Source organism: Platalea leucorodia (genome assembly GCF_965183815.1).
Source record: "Platalea leucorodia genome assembly, chromosome: 23".
NCBI classification, from domain to species: Eukaryota; Metazoa; Chordata; class Aves; order Pelecaniformes; family Threskiornithidae; genus Platalea; species Platalea leucorodia.
This window is the reverse complement of record NC_138845.1, coordinates 3,864,578-3,884,913: the sequence shown is the minus strand read 5'-3', so window position 1 is coordinate 3,884,913 and position 20,336 is coordinate 3,864,578.

Genomic DNA, 20,336 nt, shown 5'->3' with positions numbered 1-20,336 from the left:
CTCTGTCCCACTCTGTCCTGGTTTCAGCTGGGACAGAGTTAATTTTCTTCTTAGTAGCTGGTATAGTGCTGTGTTTTGGATTTAGGATGAGAATAATGTTGATAACACACTGGTGTTTTGGTTGTTGCCGAGTAGAGTTTACACCAGTCAAGGACTTTCCAGCTTCCGATGCTCTGCCAGCCCCACAAGAAGCTGGGAGGGGGCACAGCCAGGGCAGCTGACCCAGACTGGCCAAAGGGCTATTCCATACCATGGTGCATGGCTTTTGTTTTACCTATTAAACTGTCCTTATCTCAACCCACAACTTTTCTCACTTTTACTCTTCTCCATCCCACCGCGGGGAATGAGCGAGCGGCTGCGTGGTGCTTACTTGCTTGCTGGGGTTAAACCACGACAACTGGGAAAAAAAAATAAAACCTAACTTGAGGTAGACTTTCAGAAGATACGGGCTCTTCTCTGGATTCCATTTTGCCTGAGGGCTCTGGCAGCAGCGACGGCTGCTGTGGCCCCACCAGAGGGGCCGGTGACTCACGGGGCGGCTGGAGCTGGGGCTGCCCTTCTTGTGGCCCATCCTGGCTGCGTGATGGGGGGGACTGCAGCCCCTGCAGCACAGCTCTGACTCCCCTCGGGGCAGGATGAGGCCAGAAATATAGATTGAGCTCTGGGACCCTGAGTGGGATGGCTGCAGGGGGCTGCAGCTGGGCTGTGGCCCCAGGCCGGCCCACATCTGTCCTGCAGCACCATGCCCCTGTATCCCAGGGTCCTGGGTGCAGAGCAGGGCTCCGCTGCCTGCAGCGGGAGAGCCCCGCTTAGGGCAGAGCCCTGCACCAGGCAGGCTGGCAGCAGGGAGGGGACCCCCAGCCCAGCCCTGGAGAGCGGAGAGGTTTCCCACGGACTTGCAGGGATGGCCTGGGCTTGGCCCCAGAGAGGGGAGCTGCTGGCCAGGGGTGGCGAGGAGCTCTCTCCTGCTGGGCATTTGATGTCCTCCCTCCTCCCAGCCCTTGGCGAGGTGGCTGTGGGGAGCCTGGCTGATGGCACCAGCCACAGCCTGGCCCTGTCCTGTGGATGCAGTGCTCTGCTCAGCCCTGGCAGCTGCTGGGATAACGGTGGGATTTGGGGTCTGGCCAATGCTGTCGCACTGGCGAGAGGGACGTGTCAGGGGCAGAGGACAGCTGCTGCTGCTGCTGTGGTGGGAGAAGGCCAGAGCAGCCCAGCTGCCCAAAGGGCCGGGAGCCCGGCCTCAGCAGCCCAGAGGAGGTGGGGCAGGGTGCCCTGGGGGGCACAGCTCCTCCCTCTCCACAGGGAAACTTCTCCCCTGGCTCACAGACAAGGACGTGCAAGCCCAGGGCATGCCAGAGGTGGCCACGTCTGAACACCACGATGAAACCTCCAGGCGTGGCAGTCCAGGAGGGCAGCTGGGGCTTTGGGGCAAGGACGCCCTGGGTCAGTGTGTGCTGGGCTGCCGTGGGCTGCTGGAAAGCCTGGGTGTCAGGCAGCTCTCAGGGCAATCCCGGTTCCTTTGGGCTCTGCCTTTTCCCTTTTGCCCGCTGAGGGCAAGAGACTTCCACAGGAGGTGAACAAATGTGAGTTCTTTTGGGGGAAAGCCCAACAGAGGGGTGAAATTCTAAAACAATAATGGGGCCAGGGTGTGCTGAGGGGTGAGCTATCCTACACACAGTGGCAGAGCTCCGGAACAACAGCTCAGCACGCTCAGAGTGGTTCCCGTATGAAGGACACCATGGTCTTGGGCTTGTGCTTCCAGCTTTAATCAAAATGAGACATTTTCATCTCCCTGGAGCGTTTCCCAGGAGCAGGGCAAGGCATAGCAGCATCCTGCCCAGGCTCCAGCCCCTGCCCCACCAGCCCCGGCACAGAACAATACTTCAGTACTTTCAGTACAGCAAGTACTCAGAATGCTGCCACCTCCAGATTCCCAGGCAAAATCCACCACACCAGTCTTGCCTTGAGAGTAGAGTTTTAGTGCGCTGTTTACAATAATCTGTGCCTGTGCTTCTGTGATTTCAGAAATCCCTGCATTAGTCACAGCATTTGTTACGACTTCAGATGTTAGTTTCTGGTTTGTAGCGGACATATGGAGAGTAATATTCCCCCCAGGGAAGGACAGTACCTGAGGGCAGGTGGGACTGAGCAAGGCAGCCACCAAGCCCACCTGCGTGGGCAGGGCTGGGAGAGGGAGGCCCAGAGCCCGCGGCTGCCCAGGCCCTGCACGGGGCAGTCGGAGCTCTGGCAGCTACAGGGCTGCCCCTTGCTGCCAGTGCAGCGGCTGGGACTGGGGCCAGGCTGCCAAAGGAGGGTCCACAGGGGCTGTGGCTCACCAATGAACCTCACGGCCGCCTCTCGCAAGGGGACCTGAGCATCCTTCAAGTATGGCAGGCTCTGACTCAGGTGGTCTTCAGCTCTGCTCCTGTCCTGCACCAGCTGGAGAGAGCGCAAGGGCATGGGGCTGGCACAGGCCCTCCCCACTCTCGGCCGGACCGGTCCCTCCTCCCAGCTCCCCCGGTTCCCCTCCCACCGCAGCTTTGCAGTGACGACGAGGGCTTCCTGAGAGGCAGGCAGAGGGGGACAGGGATTGGGGGGATTGTGGACGGGGAGCGGGGGGACTGTGGACAGGGATTGGGGCTTAAAGCCCTGGCCTCCAACACCTGCAGGGAGAGCTGGGAAGCCTCTAGGGACTCTCATGGCCTTGGCGGCCACGGGCTGCTGCTGAGCCCTGCTGGACCAGGTAGGGCAGGTGTGGGAAATGTCCGTGCCAGCTTCTCCGCCCGTCCTCGCGCTGGGTATGCCGGGACCCTTCCTCTGGGGTGCACTGGAGGAGGGCTGAATGGGGGGAGCAGGGATGGGGGGGGACCCCACCTCCCCGTCCTTCTCTGCAGCCGGAGGCACAGAGGGAGGAGGAAGGCAGTGGTGGGACCGGTGCAGGGAAGGAGGGGAGTTCTGCCCCGTCCTCAGTGACTCACGCAGTTGCACCCTGGGGTGACACAGACGTGAAGAGTCCAACTGCCAGCAGCCCTTGCCCCTCCCTGATGCCCAGGCCACCCCTGTGGTGTCAGCACGCCCTTCCCCGCAGCACTGGTCACGTTTGAAATCTGTACCTTGGCCACGCTCTCCATCTGGTCACTCATGCGGAAGAACAGCGGGAGCAGGCCTTTCTGCACGTTTTCCTTCATCTGCTGCTTGTCGTTCCCCACCACCATCCCTATTGTGTCTTTGAAGAGGCAGATGGAGAGCTCTCGCAGCTGGCTGGACTCCTGGCAGGGAGGAGAACAGGAGGACTTCAGCAACAGCCGCTCCCTGAGCAAGGGCGTTAGCGTGGCCGATGTGAGGGGAGATGCTTTGGAGTGAGGCTCTGCGCACAGGAGCCGTGGGCCAGACCTGCCGCTGTGGCTGAATGGCCCCGGGCCCATGAACTACAACTCCAGTTGGCCAGGGCTCATGTAAAAGAGGGTAAAGGAAAGGGAATTGTTTGCAAAAGGCTGGCTACCTGCTTAGAGGCTGCCTGCCAAGATAGGGAAAAATTGCCTAAAGGGAGGCGAGATCTGAGAGAAGAAGTAGAAGGCAGAAAGCAAGCTGAGTTATTACTATCCCTGCAAATTGAACAGCTGCAAAACCAGGTACAGCATGAAAGGGAGGAGAAACAAAGGACGGCAGACAGGGCTGAAATGATGCTAATGCGGGCTCCCAACCCACTCCGACACCGTACAGGTTAGGAACCTAATTTTATCCCCTGAAGAATGGGACCCTGACGACAGCGAACCAAGGGAAAATGATTTGCCTCCTCCAAGTCCTCCTGAAGATAAAGCCAGGCCCACTATAAAACCAGAGCTAACTGCTGGACCTTGAGGTGGAGCAGGGGTTTGTACCCGAAAAACAACCCCCTGCCATCCACTTCAGGTGGCCAATTTACAGGAACGCTATGGCCGTAAGCCAGGTCAAAGTGAAACAGAATATTTGTGGCGAGCCAGTTTAACTGGGGGAGACAGAATCCTGCTAAGTGGCGATGAAGCCAACGCATTCTGGGGTCCTGGTGTCTTTTTAAATTCTGGTCCAGAACCCCCAAATGATCCTCACTCGATAACAAGCAGAGTGGCATACGGGGCTGGTGGAATAGAGAGATTGGAGAGAGGAAAGCCTTTCTCAATATCTAGTAGATCCCTGGAGGAACTCTCCACCGCTCTTGCAAAGGCCGCCCATATTCGGGCCATGCATGAACACGGTGCTCTTGATGTCCCCGTATCGGCAACTGGAGATCCGGACATGCTAGACCCGTTCATGAGAGCAGCCCCTGCTGTGCTTAAACCCTACCTTAGGGCTAAATGAGATGAAATGAGGAGAGGCAAAGATTTCAGTGACCTATTGGACAGAAGAGAAGTTGCTGAGGAACAGGAAGAAGCCCTGGTACGCAGAAATCTCCCCACCCTGGCAACATTAATGCATGACACCATAAATCATGGGCAAGAAATGGGATGGGATAACCTATCTAATGAAACCAAAAAGACAAGCCGTAACGTTAGACAAGTTGAACAATTATCCCAGGATAATTCCCAGGAACCAGAACCCCTTCGTCACCAACCTAAAACTCCAAGGTGGAGGCAACTATGTAATCAAGCAATAACATTCGGCATTCTGAGAGCTGCAATTCAAAGGCAACTTGCCGGTGTTATCCAGAGTCTGCTTTGTGCAGTTCAAAGACACAACCCGAGAGAAAACATTCCATGCATTCCAAACACTCCCATACAAAGACGTAATAGCCCTTTTCTTCCCCAAAATTTGAGAGCAAAAAACGAGTAGTGCCCGGACGGCAACTAGGCTTGTCCGTCCGGCAAGTGCAATCCTATCAATGGATAAATAATCATGGCCTATATATTGTAATCCCAGTCCGACCTCGACAACAGTTAACAAACTTTCTCATAGATACAGGAGCACAAATTGCAATATTAACACAACAAGACGCTGAGAAGCTGGCTATACGACCCGGAAGGCAAAGAGCTAAAATTACCAGAGTAAACGGAGCAAGCGCTATTTGCCAAACTGCACAAGTTGACTTATGGCTCCCTGCTGAGAAATGGATGTCGTCTACCCGCTTTCCTGTTAATGATCACAATGAAAACATTTTAGGATTCCATGGTTTAAGCAGACCAGCCTGGCGTTTGCCGAACGGCAGCGGGTGGTCCTTCGGTTCACGTATCAATCCTAACCCAAACAAACATCAGGAAGCCACAGTGCGCTTACTCCACACAGCTCCAGCACTCCCTGATTCCCAATGCCCCCAGGATCCCATTTCTGCTGCGGCACGAGCTGCAAGTTCTGCAAGTCATAGCTCATTTGGAAAAACAAATCTTTTAAGCGACCGAACCACTCATCCATGACAGAGAGGAGCCACTGCGAGAAGAACATCTCTGGTATGGTTTTTCCCTGGGGCCGGGCCCCCCTGAGAAGCACAAGGCAAAGACTCACGGAGACAGCAAAGTCTTTGGGGGTGCTGCTGACTTCCCCGGAAGGAGAGACTGCCTCGGAGACGTGCCAGATGGTGAAAGCCGTTGGCCAGATACGCTCAGGCAGCCAGATGACCATGTGGCCCTGAGATCCTTGGAAAGCGCAGCAGTTGCCAGGGGCAATACGGGGCTGAAACCAAAAAGCCACAACCATCAGTGACAAGGCAGCCAAAGGGTTGCCAAGGACAAAGGCGGCCAAAGGTGGTGGGCAGGTCGCAGCAGCTGGGTTCAGCTCGGTCCCCCTCCTGATGGGAGGGCAGTGCTGTCAGGGAGCGCAGGGGTCGGGAATGTGATGCAGACTGCAGGGCTGAGCGGTATGGCCGGGCTGAAGGGAAGGGCCATGCACTTGGTCTGCCAAGCCGAAAGCAAGGAGGCGAACCACAAGTCAGGATTTCTCTTGTGATGCCTGCAAGATGCTCAGAAGTTGACTAGGACAGGCCAGAGAGGAGGAGTTGAAGCCGAGCATTAGGATGTATTTCTCAGGCTTGAAAGCCGAGCTTGGCAGACCTTGGGGGAGAGCCACACACAAACGAGGGGCAGTGAGCCTACAGCCCGGGAAGGGAACACATACAGACAAGCCCTCTGCTCTAGCCTGGGCAGAGACCATGCTTGCAGGCTCCCAGGAGGAACGGGGTCTCTCACCTGCTCAGAGAGTTGCAGCTGCTGGCCCACGGGGGGACACCAGGAGGAAGGGGTGGGGCACGCAGCAGGCAGGCAGTGACCCCCAGGCTTCAGCTCCGGCCCCTTGAGCAGCTGCACGCATTGGAGCTGCATTCAAGAGTTGGCAGGCCAGGTCGCTCCAGCCTCCATCCAACAGGCCCCTAAAGACAGCGGGGTGGGATGGACTCCTTAAGTGGATCGTTTAGTGCCAAAACTGACACTTTGGAGAGATGGCTCTTGGTGGAGCCCACAGGACTGGCACATCCACCCCAACCCCCGCGGGGCAACTCACCTCACCCAAGAAGTGATCTTGTGCCTCCTGGACACCAGCTGCTCCTCCTGCAGGACAATGCACAGCTGCGACATGTGTTGGGGTGTGCCAGGTGGCCGAGGTTTGGGGGCTCAGACCCCCTCCCTCGTCCCCGCTGACATCAGTGCCCCCATGTCCCCCGGGCACAGCGCAGACCCTTCCCTCCCCAAGGCCCACAGCGGGCTTGTCTGTCCTACCAGCCGCACAGCCGCCACCTCCTGCAGCAGCAACTCGCCTGTCTCCTCTGCCTGCGCCGTCTTCCCCCTGCCACGGACACCATGGGGTTCTGGACCGTGAGAAGAGACCTCCGCCGGCATGGTGCCGCGCCGGGTGGCCAAGAGGGTGCCAGGGTGCTGCCCAGCCTCTGCTGGGGCTGGCACCAGGCACCCCCGCCATCCCAGCACTGCACAGAGCCACCCCCCGCCCCTGTCCTGCCCCACGCCCGCTGGAGCTGCTCAGAGTTGTGCAGAGCTGCTTCCAGGAGTCCTGATCTGCTCAGAGAGGTTTTGAGCCGCTTAGGAGCAGACCAAGGGCTCTCCAGAGCAGGCTGGAAGAGCGGACAGGAGCCAGAAAGATGTCTGCAAGTGGCAGAGGTCTGCCCAAAGCTGCTCAGCAGCCCCCACCCCGCTGCCCCACGTTTCCATCAGGGCCCCATTGCCACTCACAAAGCTGCTGGCTCTCGGAGGCATTCCTGTCTCCCCAAAAGGTGCTGGAACTTATTCCTGAGCAGCTGGACAAGCAAAGGGCCCGGTCAAGAGGCCGTGCCATGCCTGCTCTCAGGGGGCTTCCCCCCACAAAGATGCTGAGCCCCCATCCCTCCCGTCACCAGTACCTTCTTGACCTCAGCCTGCTCCTGAACAGCTTCTGCCAACTCTGACCACTGCTCCTTCTGCAAAGCAAGCGGGACACATTGCAGAGAGCCATGGGAAAGGACATGCCCAGTCAGTCCCCAGGGCCCCGGAGGCAGGCACCCGTGTGTCCTGGGGCTAGCACCATTGCCCAGCAGCTCTGGCCACCCCCTCAAGGGATTTATGGATGTGGGTCACAGACCATCATCAGCTCCCACACTGCTGTGCCTCCCTCTGCCTTGCCCTGGAAGAGGCCTGCCTGGGAGAGAAGAGGGAACAAACCTCTCCAGGAGGGGCAGGGGGTGGAGGCTGACCCCCATGACACCGGCCAGGGCCCAACACCGCACTACCCAGCACCCCACCTCCAGCCCATGCCTGGTCTCCTGTTTCGCATGGCGTCCCCTGGCACACAAGTGAGGGTCACTCATCCCTCCCCCTTCCCCAAAGCCACAGTGCTGTGCCTGCAGGCCCACAGCAGCCTCCCCTCCGCACCACAGCCACAGCCAAGAGCCTGGCGGATCTGCACAGGCCCAGTCCCTCCACCCTGGGCCTACACCCCAGGGCAAACGGTCCGTCAGTGTGTCTCCCTCCTCCCCCTGCCCAGCCCCTCCCACCCCACTAACACCTCTGCTTCACTCCTGCTCACCTGCAGGCGCTCCTGCGCGACAGCACGGGAGGAGGGGCAGCCACCAGGGCACCCTGGCCCCCCCCAGGAGCGCGCTCCCCTCCGCGCTATCCCCTCCCGCCGGCCCCTGCCCACTGCCTTTGCCCTCGCCCCCCCTCTCTTCCCCAGCCCCGCAGCCCCCGCCGCCGCAGGCCCAGGGACCCCCAGGCCCCACTCTGCACACGGCCCGCCTCCGCACGCTGCACCCGACCCTCCAGCAAGCACCGCCCACCCACAGGCAGCGCAGCCACCAATCAGCGAGCTCTGCCCTTCCGCTCGACCAATGAGCACACAGCTCCCGGGCCAAGGGGCAGGGCCGGCCTGCGAGCTCCCGTGCTACCGGACTGCTCGGCCGCCATGTCAGGGCTCCTCGGGGGCGGCCCCGCCCGGCCGGGAGTGCTCGCCGCCCCCACAATGGCGGCGCTCCCCGGGCCGGGCCCCTCCTGTCAGCGTGGGCGCGCACAGGCTCTGCTGCACTCCTTTCTGGCTTTGCCCGCTCCCACGAGAACCAACCTCTGCTACAGCACCACTATGGGGCCGGGAACCGGAAAAATCTCCAGTGGGAAGCAGAGCGGGAAAGAGCGAACCAGAGAGAGCACGGACGTGGGCAGACTCTTGAGGGAAGGGTTTCCTGTGCTGGGTGCCGCTGGCTGGGTTTCGTTTTCCCTGTGACTCGTCCCCGCTTCCCTTTCTGTGTCCTCCTTCTGTGTGACCGCTCCCTTTTGGGGAGGCAGCAACTCCCCCCCTCGGCCTCCCCCTTTTCTGGGGGAAATAGCTCCCCGCCATCGCCCCCACCCAGGCTGTGGCGGGGGGAATAACTCCCTCCCATCGCGCCCCCCCCAAGCACCCCCCAGCCACGTCTTGTTACCACAAACCGGTCCAAAAAACTCCCTAACACCAATTTGGCATTTAGAAAGTAGGCGTTCCTTATTGCAGCGCTGGATGCACGGGGGGTATCTCCCCCTAACGTGCATGCCGTCATACAAAACGGCAGCATATTTATCAGGTTACGTGATTAGTATAAACCCGCCTTAATTTACACTTATGGGTTACTCATTAACATTGCGTACACTATTGCTTTACTGCAGTTAAATTAGCCTCGCTTGCCATGTAAATTAGCACACGTGCTCCTTTCAGGTGGGGAGGGGGCAAATCTTTTTGGTCCCGAATTGAGTCGGTGGTCACGGTCTCCCCTTGCCGCATTTACCGTTCACCCAGTTTCTGCAGTTTTATCAAACTTCACGCTTCTCTGGCCACTGTCCAGTCTTTGGTGCCAAGATGTTCCCTTTTATCGCTCTGTTGTCTCTTCTTCAAGGCTAGAGCCGTTAGTTTTCCACAGCTCGTTACTTATACAAACACTCTCATCTCTTCTAGTTCCCTCCCAAATTCCTTTCCCAAGGCACAAGTGGTTAGTAGTCTTGCTAATTGGAAAATTACTGTTTCTGCTTAGCTTTAGAAACTATTTCCAACAGCACGTCGCTTTGCGTGGGACATTCTGCGTGTGCCTGCACCATGCGTGCGCTACGTGTGGGTGCACACAGTGTCTGTGAGCACTCTACATCTGTGTACGTGATACCTAGCTAGGGTATCAGCCTATGTCGACATGCAGCCAGGCACCAGAGGATGCAGAGGTGTTTGAGCCACAGGAATCTCAGACGGGCGATGAGGACTGGGGACCATGAAGCAAAGAGGTGGTATCGAAAAGCAGCCCTTTGGACACTGCGCAAGCTTGCGTGGCTGTCGCCTGCAGGAGGTGCTGAGAGTGTCAGTGGCTATTGAGGAGCGATTTCTCCCCAGAGGGTGAATTGTTCACCTGATGTAGGACCTTTGCTCACCACCGTCTTGAATTGAAGCTCAATAGCCCTGTGACTATAAACACAGAAGTGAAATTTCATGTGGAAAGGTCTAAGGAAGGGAAGTGGGGGCTCCTAGGTGCTGTGTGTGCTCAGTGCGCTCTGGGATGGGAAGGAGTTGTCTGCTGAGATGCGCCTATCTCTATCCCAACTAGCCATCCTGCTCCCTCTGTACTTGATGGAAAGAGGCAGGAGGAGTAAGGACAGTTCAGCCGAAGGCAGGTATCTAAAAGAGCTCCGATGCAACTCCTGAAACACTCCTGTTTCTCCCCTGCAGGGAGCCAGGTGACCCAATCCACTGTGGCTACCTGCATCGTAAAGTTAGGCAAGAGGAATGTCACTCTTTGTGACCAGCTGCCCTAACATACCATTTTCTGAGTCCGCCTGCAGAAAGGACTCCAAGTTTATCTTCCCTGAGCCGCCTTCTCTGACTTGCGAGATAATTCTCTTCATCTCCTCTTCCCACAGTTCACAGCCCGGAGCCCTTGCGGTTCTCTCCCACCCCTGATGGCTGCATAACGAGTTCAGGCAGCAAAGTCTGTTAGCACAGCAAGGGGTCCAAAAGCGATAGTGGTGTCGCGGAGGAGTGGAAGGCACCTCACTCCAAAGAGAGAAGCAGCGATAGGGTTTTGTGAGGTACAAGGTTCCGTAAGTTTGATGGCAAGGTTCACCGCCTTAATTAGGAGCAGGGAAGGGATCTGCCCGCCTTGGGTAAGGCAGGCTCTCTTAGCCTCAGGTGCACTTGACTCATCCGTGACACAGCCATGGAGGCTGAAGGTGTGAAGCATGATCTGCACGTGCTGCGGGAGAGGGGGGTGCGGGAGTCTGGGGGGAAGCAGTGCGGGAGGTGATCGAGGTCTGTGACCCACATCCAGAAATCCCTTGGGGAGCGGCCAGAGCTGCTGGGCAACAGTGCTGGCCCCAGGACACCCCGCTTTTTGGGGGGGATAATACCACACAACCCGTGGCCCTCCTGCATTTTTGGGTTTGGAAATAATTCCCCCCAAACATCATCCTCTTCTTTTTTCGAAAGGGAACTAAGCCCCATCCCATGGCTCTCCTCTGTTTTGGGGTGAGAAATAACTGGTGTTCATCATATTTTGCAGCCGGACATTTTATGCTCGGCTGCTCCCAGCTGAGCCGGGCCCTTGGCCATCGTGTGGCGTGGGGCTGTTGGGGTTACAGTCCACAGGAATCACAAAGACAGGAGCAAACTCCCACTCCAGGGGTGAATTTTTCTCAGCCCAGCAGCTCTGGCCACCCCCTCAGGGATTTATGGATGCGGGTCACAGACCTTCATCAGCTCCCGCATTGCTGTGCCTCACTAGTTCTGTGCCGAGCTTGGCCTGTGCCAGCTGGGTGCTGAGCACGAGGAAGGATATGGTGCGGGGCACCAGGGACCGCTGAGGAGAGAAGCTGCCCCTGCCCTGCTTTGCCAGGTGCCCGCGGGGCCCCTCTGCACGGCGCACACAGCACAGGTCGTTGGCGAGTGCTCTCCAGACTCCGCGGCTGTGGGGCCAACAGGGATGGGAGCATTTGGAGGAGAGGAGACCAGGGTCGTGCGGACAGTGGGGAGGGAGAAGGGCACAGGCTGGGGGGCTGTGGCATGGGGGGCGTGGGCCCGTAGGGGCCATGGGGCACAAGGGCAGGTGGGCAGCCGCGGGGTTGGGGGGGGCTGTGGGGAGGAAGGGAGGGGGCCTGGGGGGTCTAGGGGGCTGTGGGTGAAAACGTTTGCCGGCCACTGTGTAAATGTGTCCCCGGCTGCTGGAACCCAAGTAGTCTCAGACGCTTACAGTGGTTGGCCTGCACATGGCTAAATGGTTGCAGAAAGGTGGTGTAAAAAGCTAGCGTGGCCTGAGAAGAGGGTGGTTCCACCTGAGCGTGCAGCAGCATAAATACTTTGGGGACGGCGGGAGGGAGGGCAGGTGCGGCTGGCACACAAGGACCTGGCTTGTGGCAGGCAGGGTGGTGGCACCCAGTGCCTAGCAGACGAGGCTGGGTCTGGCCTCGAGGGGCTGCGGGGACCAGCACACGGGCCAAGACCCTCTCCCTGTGCCCCAGCAAACACGCCTGAGCCCATGGAGTTGGAGGTAGAAAAGGCTTTATTGGAGGGCGGGCTGTCAAAAGGGCAGCAGCCCCTCACTGCGCACGGGGAGGATCTTCCCCAGGCTGTATGCCAGGCTGGTGTAGGTGTCCCGAGGCAGCACACGCAACAGCAGGCGGTAGAAGAGCTCGCGGTCGTACCAGGAGGCGTAGAGCACCGCAGCAGCCAGAGTGAAGCCGACGGCCAGCTGCAGGCCGATGAAGAGCAGGCAGAGTGTCCTGTGGGGCAGAAGAGGGATGGGAGGCAGGGCAGGCTGGATGCGTCCCGAGCCCATCTTGCCTATGGGATGGAGGGGGCCATCCTGGGAGCCCCACGGGCTGCCTCCCCAGCCGTTTCTCATTGCTGCCTCGGGCAGGATGGGACATGAGACTCCACAAGCCCGGGAAAACACCCCGGCCCAGGGAAAACCGACGCTGAGCACTTCCCAGCTGCCAAGCCCACAGCCGGCCAGCAGCTCCCCAGCAGCCTGGACTTGTGAGCCCCGCCGGCGGGAGCAGGTGTCTGGCCCATGCCACCCGCTGCCCGGGAGCGGGCCCCAGGGGCCCCAGTGGGGACACTCACTCCAGCCAATAAATGAAGCCGCGTCTTCTCGCCAGCATCTCCCTCTCCTGCAGGTCAACACAGAGCAAGGACGCTTGTCAAGCACTGCCACACAGTCGGGACAGCTGGAGTTGCACGGTGCCCCCGGCCTCCGCCTTGCGCAGGAGTACAGCCCACGCGTGGCTGTGACCTCCGTGGACCCCCCCTCCCCAGGGAGACCCACGCTGGCCGGGGCAGGGGCTGGCACAGGCTCTCCCCCTTACCAGCTGTGCTTCCACCACCTCCGGCAGCGCCGTCCCCGGCGCCTCTGCCTCCTTCTTCCTCTGCAGCTGGCTGCAGGCAACAGGGCTTGGTTGGAGGCGTTAGGGACCTCCATGGCCACGCGGGCGGGCCCCTTCCACACACACAGCACCCCAGGCGGGGGTTGGGCTCCCCTGTCACACCGCGTGCTGCACATTCCCCCCACCCCATTGCCTAGCACCAGCACTGGCAGCCCCAGCGCTCCGGGTGCTGCAGAGACCCCCCCCGGACCCCCGCGTGGGGCGAGGGGCCCAACTCACCAGGCCTCTTCCTCCTCCAGCGCCTCTTCCAGTTTCTTTATTTCCTGACGCAGCACCTGGGAGAAGGAAGGCTGCGAGTCCCCTTCCCCCGCTGCCAGCCTCCTCCAACCCCCCCACCCCAGGGCCCGTGGGCACCCACCCGTTTTCCCCCAGCCCTTTCGGCACTACCTCATTCTCCTCCTGATCCTTCCGCAGCCAGGCCACCATCTGGGCACAGTGCTTTTGCCCCTGCAAAACAACGGGCGTTATCATGCGGGCGGCTGGGCTGGGACCTGGGCACCCTCACCCCTCTCCAGCCCCACGGCCGTGCCCACTCGCTACCCCACTGCCCCAGAGCACTGGGAGACTGGGCGACTGACAAGGCCGGGCAGAGGGAAGTGACGGACGCCCCCAGATCCTGGGGAAAACGTCCTCCCCAGTCCCGCTTCTGCCCGCGGACGCTGGGCAACCGGCGCCAGGTGACCCTCCTTGAGCAGGGGGGTTGGGCGAGCCAAGATGACCTCCAGAGGTCCCTTCAAACCTCTCAGCCCCAGCCGCTGCAGCTCTGGGACGTGGGCAGAGGAGAGGACACCAACCTTAATGTTGAACGCCTCTATGGCATCATGCAGATGCTGTTGGTTCTCCTCCTGCATGCGGAAAGGAGAGCAGGGGCTCAGGGTCTGCAGCCCCAGCCCCCACGGACCAGGAGCCACTCCACACCTACCATACGCTGCAGTAGCTCCATGCTCCTTGCCCTTTGTGCGGAGCTCTGCACAGAATCTCTGCCGGCTCCGCGATCAGTCCCTGGAGCCTCTGCTGCCTGCAGGCATGGGGAACCATCAGATTCCCTGTCACAGACATACCCCCCCTCGCACATGGCTCTGCCCCAGCTTCCTGCGTCCCAGCGCCCATCAGCCATCTGCACACCCAGCACCCTCGCCCTGTGCCCGGCTTGGCCTGCGCCAGCTGGGTGCTGAGCATGTGGCAGGAGGTGGTGGGGGGCACCAGGGACCGCTGGGGAGAGAGGGAGCTTCCCCATCCCTGCTGTGCCGGGCGCCCGCAGGGCCACTCCTGGTCGTGGGGCTGCCCTGTTCTAGGGCCGCTGCGACACCTCCGGGGTCGCCATCCTGCCCCGTGAGGTCGCAGCGCCCTTGCCCCCAGGACCCCCCTTCCTTTTGGTCCCCCACCAGCCCCAGCAGCACACGCGTCCTCCCCACACATTGCAGGGAACCATGGCGGGAAAGGGCATCCCCAGTCAGTCCCCAGGGCCCCGAAGGTCAGGCCAGGCCAGGGCAGCAGGCACCCGGGTGTCCTGGGGCTAGCACCATTGCCCAGCAGCTCTGGCCACCCCCTCGAGGGATTTATGGATGCAGGTCACAGACCTTCATCAGCTCCCCCACTGCTGTGCCTCCCTCTGCCTTGCCCTGGAAGAGGCCTGCCTGGGAGAGAAGAGGGAACAGGAATGTCTCCAGGAGGGTCACTCATCCCACGCCCTTCCCCAAAGCCATATTGCTGTGCCTGCAGACCCACAGCAGGCTCCCCTCTGCAGCACAGCCACAGCCAAGAGCCGGGGGGATCTGCACAGGCCCAGTCCCTCCGTCACGGACACCGTATCCTGGAGGAAATCTCCCCAGCCACACCACTGCCCGTGGCTGCTGGGGTGCATGGACCCACCACTGGCACCCTCTCCCTGACCCTTTCAGGACGGGCCTCCTTTTCCCCTGTACCTTCTGCGTCTCTTCCAGGCTCGCGGCTGCCTCCCTACTTGCCACCTGAACGTGCTCCTGTGGGAGAGGAGGGCAAGAAAAGCAGCCGTCAGGGCAGCGGGACACTGCCACGAGTGCATTCCCCTCGGCGTTATCCCCTCCCAGCTCCCCTTGGGCACTGCCGTTGCCCTCGCGTCCCCTCTCCTTCCCAGCCCTGCAGGCACCAGGGGCAGACAGAGGGACCCCCAGGCCCAACGCTGCACACGGCCCACATCTGGAGCAACTGGCTCTAAGTGACCCTGCTTGAGCAGGGGCATTGCACAAGACAAGACGATCTCCAGAGGTCCCGTCCAACCTCAAGCACTCTGTGATTCTGTGAACTCACCTTCGTCTGGGCCACCAGCCGCTCCAGCTGCTGGAGCTCCTGGCCATTGCTTTCCAAACACCGCGCCACTGCACGCTTCTGGGAAGAAGAGGAGCCGGACACAGGCCCTGAGCCCCTGCCACAGCCCCAGGGCCTGCAGCTGGGGGAGGTGGGCAGAGGAGGGCACGCTGACCTCCATGGGGAGCTGCTGCACGGTTTCCTGCAGCTCCTGCTGCTTCTTCCCCTGTGTGGGGAAAGGAGGGCTCAGGGGCTCAGGTCTCGCAGCCCCAGCCCCCGGGGACAAGGGGAGCGCTCCACACCTACCAGACGCCGCAGCACCTCCTTGTGCCTCTGTGACACAGCAGAACACTGCGTCAGGCGCTCCCGCAGCGTGCGGAGCTCTTGCTTCCCCACTTCTGCCTGCATGGCTGCACCTGCGCGTCGGGAGCCGGCAGGGCGTGAGGGGCACGGCCGCAGGCACTATCCGGCACGGACGCTGGCGGGGACGCTGCCCTACCCTGACACACAAGCGCACAGGGACACGCGGGTGGGCTCAGGGGAACGCACCCCCGCACGACTGTGCACAAGCACACAACCCCGCTCACCTGCAGCTGTGCCCAGCACCGCGGGTGCTGGCACAGGTACAGCCGTACGCCCGCGGGCACAGCTGCGCACCGCCTTGTGCTCCGCAAAGACAGGCGCACCCGCGCTCTCTCACGCAAAGGAAGGCCACGCACGTGCACGGTCAGGGCTGGCACGGGAGCCTCCCCCCAGCGTAGGGCACCGTCAGCCGTCTGCACTCACGCGCCTGCGCCCCCTCCCCCTCACCAGCGGTCCTGTGCGCTCACACGCACTAGTTCCGTGCCGAGCCTGGCCCGCGCCAGCTGGGTGCTGAGCACGAGGCAGGATACGGTGGGGGGCACCAGGGACCGCTGAGGAGAGGAGGAGCTGCCCCTGCCCTGCTTTGCCAGGTGCCCGCGGGGCCCCTCTGCACGGCGCACACAGCACAGGTTGTTGGCGAGTGCTCTCCAGACTCCTGCCCAGCACCACTGAGGTTCTCCTCCAGGTGCTGCCCTGCCTCTGGGAGCAGCCCCCTTTGTACCCACGGCGGTGACCGTGTCACAAGGCCAGAGCGACGTCACGGTTACACGGCCACCGCTGCCCACTGTGACGTGGCAATCACCTCCCTGGGGCTGGCGCCAAGCTGGCCGTGGGGCCCAGCCATGGCCAGGGGGAAACAGGGCAGCACTCTCACTCTTAGCGCATGGGCGGGAGCGACCTGGGGCACCGCGTGTCAGCATCTCTCCGCGGGGTATGCCTGTCCCACGGCTGTCCAGCTCCAGCAGCAGCTCCCCATCCCAAGTCCAAGCAGGAGCCAGGCTGCACGTGTGCTCCCAGCAGGCACATGCAGGCACTCACAGACACGCGCGTGCACCACGGCTGCGCACGTGTGCGCAGATGGCCACACCGCGTGGAGTCCAGCGCAGGGCTCAAGCATCCAGCCCCCGTTTGGATCCAGCATCCAGCCCCGGGGGGAGAACTACAGCCCCGGAAGGGGAAAAATAAAGCCTAGCCCCCTGCTCCAGCCTGGGCAGACACCGTGCTTGCAGGCTCCCAAGAGGAATGGTCTCTCTCTCTTGCTCAGAGCCGCAGCTGCTGGCCCGCGGGGGGACAGCAGGAGGGAAGGGGTGGGGGCACGCGGCAGGCAGGCAGGCAGGCAGTGACCCACGTGCTCCAGCGCTGGCCCTTCGAGCGGCTGCATGCAGCAGCGCCGCATTCAGGAGCTGGCAGGCCGGGTCGCTCCGGCCTCCATCCGACAAGGCCTTGCCCCTCGTCAGCGAAACCCGCGAGTGGCTGGAGAAGGTGGCAAGGAGCAGCCGGGGCTGTGCCGGCCGGTGGCTGTGGGGTCAGCAGGGACACGGGCCTTGGGGACAGAGCCACCGGCTACGAGACTGCTAGAATGGGTCCCATGGGATGGGGTGCAACGGGTGATGGGGACAGGGGCCCCTGCGGCTGTGGGGCCAACAGGGATGGGAGCATTTGGAGGAGAGGAGACCAGGGTCGTGCGGACAGTGGGGAGGGAGAAGGGCACAGGCTGGGGGGCTGTGGCATGGGGGGCGTGGGCCCGTAGGGGCCATGGGGCACAAGGGCAGGTGGGCAGCCGCGGGGTTGGGGGGGGCTGTGGGGAGGAAGGGAGGGGGCCTGGGGGGTCTAGGGGGCTGTGGGTGAAAACGTTTGCCGGCCACTGTGTAAATGTGTCCCCGGCTGCTGGAACCCAAGTAGTCTCAGACGCTTACAGTGGTTGGCCTGCACATGGCTAAATGGTTGCAGAAAGGTGGTGTAAAAAGCTAGCGTGGCCTGAGAAGAGGGTGGTTCCACCTGAGCGTGCAGCAGCATAAATACTTTGGGGACGGCGGGAGGGAGGGCAGGTGCGGCTGGCACACAAGGACCTGGCTTGTGGCAGGCAGGGTGGTGGCACCCAGTGCCTAGCAGACGAGGCTGGGTCTGGCCTCGAGGGGCTGCGGGGACCAGCACACGGGCCAAGACCCTCTCCCTGTGCCCCAGCAAACACGCCTGAGCCCATGGAGTTGGAGGTAGAAAAGGCTTTATTGGAGGGCGGGCTGTCAAAAGGGCAGCAGCCCCTCACTGCGCACGGGGAGGATCTTCCCCAGGCTGTATGCCAGGCTGGTGTAGGTGTCCCGAGGCAGCACACGCAACAGCAGGCGGTAGAAGAGCTCGCGGTCGTACCAGGAGGCGTAGAGCACCGCAGCAGCCAGAGTGAAGCCGACGGCCAGCTGCAGGCCGATGAAGAGCAGGCAGAGTGTCCTGTGGGGCAGAAGAGGGATGGGAGGCAGGGCAGGCTGGATGCGTCCCGAGCCCATCTTGCCTATGGGATGGAGGGGGCCATCCTGGGAGCCCCACGGGCTGCCTCCCCAGCCGTTTCTCATTGCTGCCTCGGGCAGGATGGGACATGAGACTCCACAAGCCCGGGAAAACACCCCGGCCCAGGGAAAACCGACGCTGAGCACTTCCCAGCTGCCAAGCCCACAGCCGGCCAGCAGCTCCCCAGCAGCCTGGACTTGTGAGCCCCGCCGGCGGGAGCAGGTGTCTGGCCCATGCCACCCGCTGCCCGGGAGCGGGCCCCAGGGGCCCCAGTGGGGACACTCACTGCAGCCAATAAATGAAGCCGCGTCTTCTCGCCAGCATCTCCCTCTCCTGCAGGTCAACACAGAGCAAGGACGCTTGTCAAGCACTGCCACACAGTCGGGACAGCTGGAGTTGCACGGTGCCCCCGGCCTCCGCCTTGCGCAGGAGTACAGCCCACGCGTGGCTGTGACCTCCGTGGACCCCCCCTCCCCAGGGAGACCCACGCTGGCCGGGGCAGGGGCTGGCACAGGCTCTCCCCCTTACCAGCTGTGCTTCCACCACCTCCGGCAGCGCCGTCCCCGGCGCCTCTGCCTCCTTCTTCCTCTGCAGCTGGCTGCAGGCAACAGGGCTTGGTTGGAGGCGTTAGGGACCTCCATGGCCACGCGGGCGGGCCCCTTCCACACACACAGCACCCCAGGCGGGGGTTGGGCTCCCCTGTCACACCGCGTGCTGCACATTCCCCCCACCCCATTGCCTAGCACCAGCACTGGCAGCCCCAGCGCTCCGGGTGCTGCAGAGACCCCCCCCGGACCCCCGCGTGGGGCGAGGGGCCCAACTCACCAGGCCTCTTCCTCCTCCAGCGCCTCTTCCAGTTTCTTTATTTCCTGACGCAGCACCTGGGAGAAGGAAGGCTGCGAGTCCCCTTCCCCCGCTGCCAGCCTCCTCCAACCCCCCCACCCCAGGGCCCGTGGGCACCCACCCGTTTTCCCCCAGCCCTTTCGGCACTACCTCATTCTCCTCCTGATCCTTCCGCAGCCAGGCCACCATCTGGGCACAGTGCTTTTGCCCCTGCAAAACAACGGGCGTTATCATGCGGGCGGCTGGGCTGGGACCTGGGCACCCTCACCCCTCTCCAGCCCCACGGCCGTGCCCACTCGCTACCCCACTGCCCCAGAGCACTGGGAGACTGGGCGACTGACAAGGCCGGGCAGAGGGAAGTGACGGACGCCCCCAGATCCTGGGGAAAACGTCCTCCCCAGTCCCGCTTCTGCCCGCGGACGCTGGGCAACCGGCGCCAGGTGACCCTCCTTGAGCAGGGGGGTTGGGCGAGCCAAGATGACCTCCAGAGGTCCCTTCAAACCTCTCAGCCCCAGCCGCTGCAGCTCTGGGACGTGGGCAGAGGAGAGGACACCAACCTTAATGTTGAACGCCTCTATGGCATCATGCAGGTGTTGTTGGTTCTCCTCCTGCATGCGGAAAGCAGAGCAGGGGCTCAGGGTCTGCAGCCCCAGCCCCCACGGACCAGGAGCCACTCCACACCTACCATACGCTGCAGTAGCTCCATGCTCCTTGCCCTTTGTGCGGAGCTCTGCACAGAATCTCTGCCGGCTCCGCGATCAGTCCCTGGAGCCTCTGCTGCCTGCAGGCATGGGGAACCATCAGATTCCCTGTCACAGACATACCCCCCCTCGCACATGGCTCTGCCCCAGCTTCCTGCGTCCCAGCGCCCATCAGCCATCTGCACACCCAGCACCCTCGCCCTGTGCCCGGCTTGGCCTGCGCCAGCTGGGTGCTGAGCACGTGGCAGGAGGTGGTGGGGGGCACCAGGGACCGCTGGGGAGAGAGGGAGCTTCCCCATCCCTGCTGTGCCGGGCGCCCGCAGGGCCACTCCTGGTCGTGGGGCTGCCCTGTTCTAGGGCCGCTGCGACACCTCCGGGGTCGCCATCCTGCCCCGTGAGGTCGCAGCGCCCTTGCCCCCAGGACCCCCCTTCCTTTTGGTCCCCCACCAGCCCCAGCAGCACACGCGTCCTCCCCACACATTGCAGGGAACCATGGCGGGAAAGGGCATCCCCAGTCAGTCCCCAGGGCCCCGGAGGTCAGGCCAGGCCAGGGCAGCAGGCACCCGGGTGTCCTGGGGCTAGCACCATTGCCCAGCAGCTCTGGCCACCCCCTCGAGGGATTTATGGATGCAGGTCACAGACCTTCATCAGCTCCCCCACTGCTGTGCCTCCCTCTGCCTTGCCCTGGAAGAGGCCTGCCTGGGAGAGAAGAGGGAACAGGAATGTCTCCAGGAGGGTCACTCATCCCACGCCCTTCCCCAAAGCCATATTGCTGTGCCTGCAGACCCACAGCAGGCTCCCCTCTGCA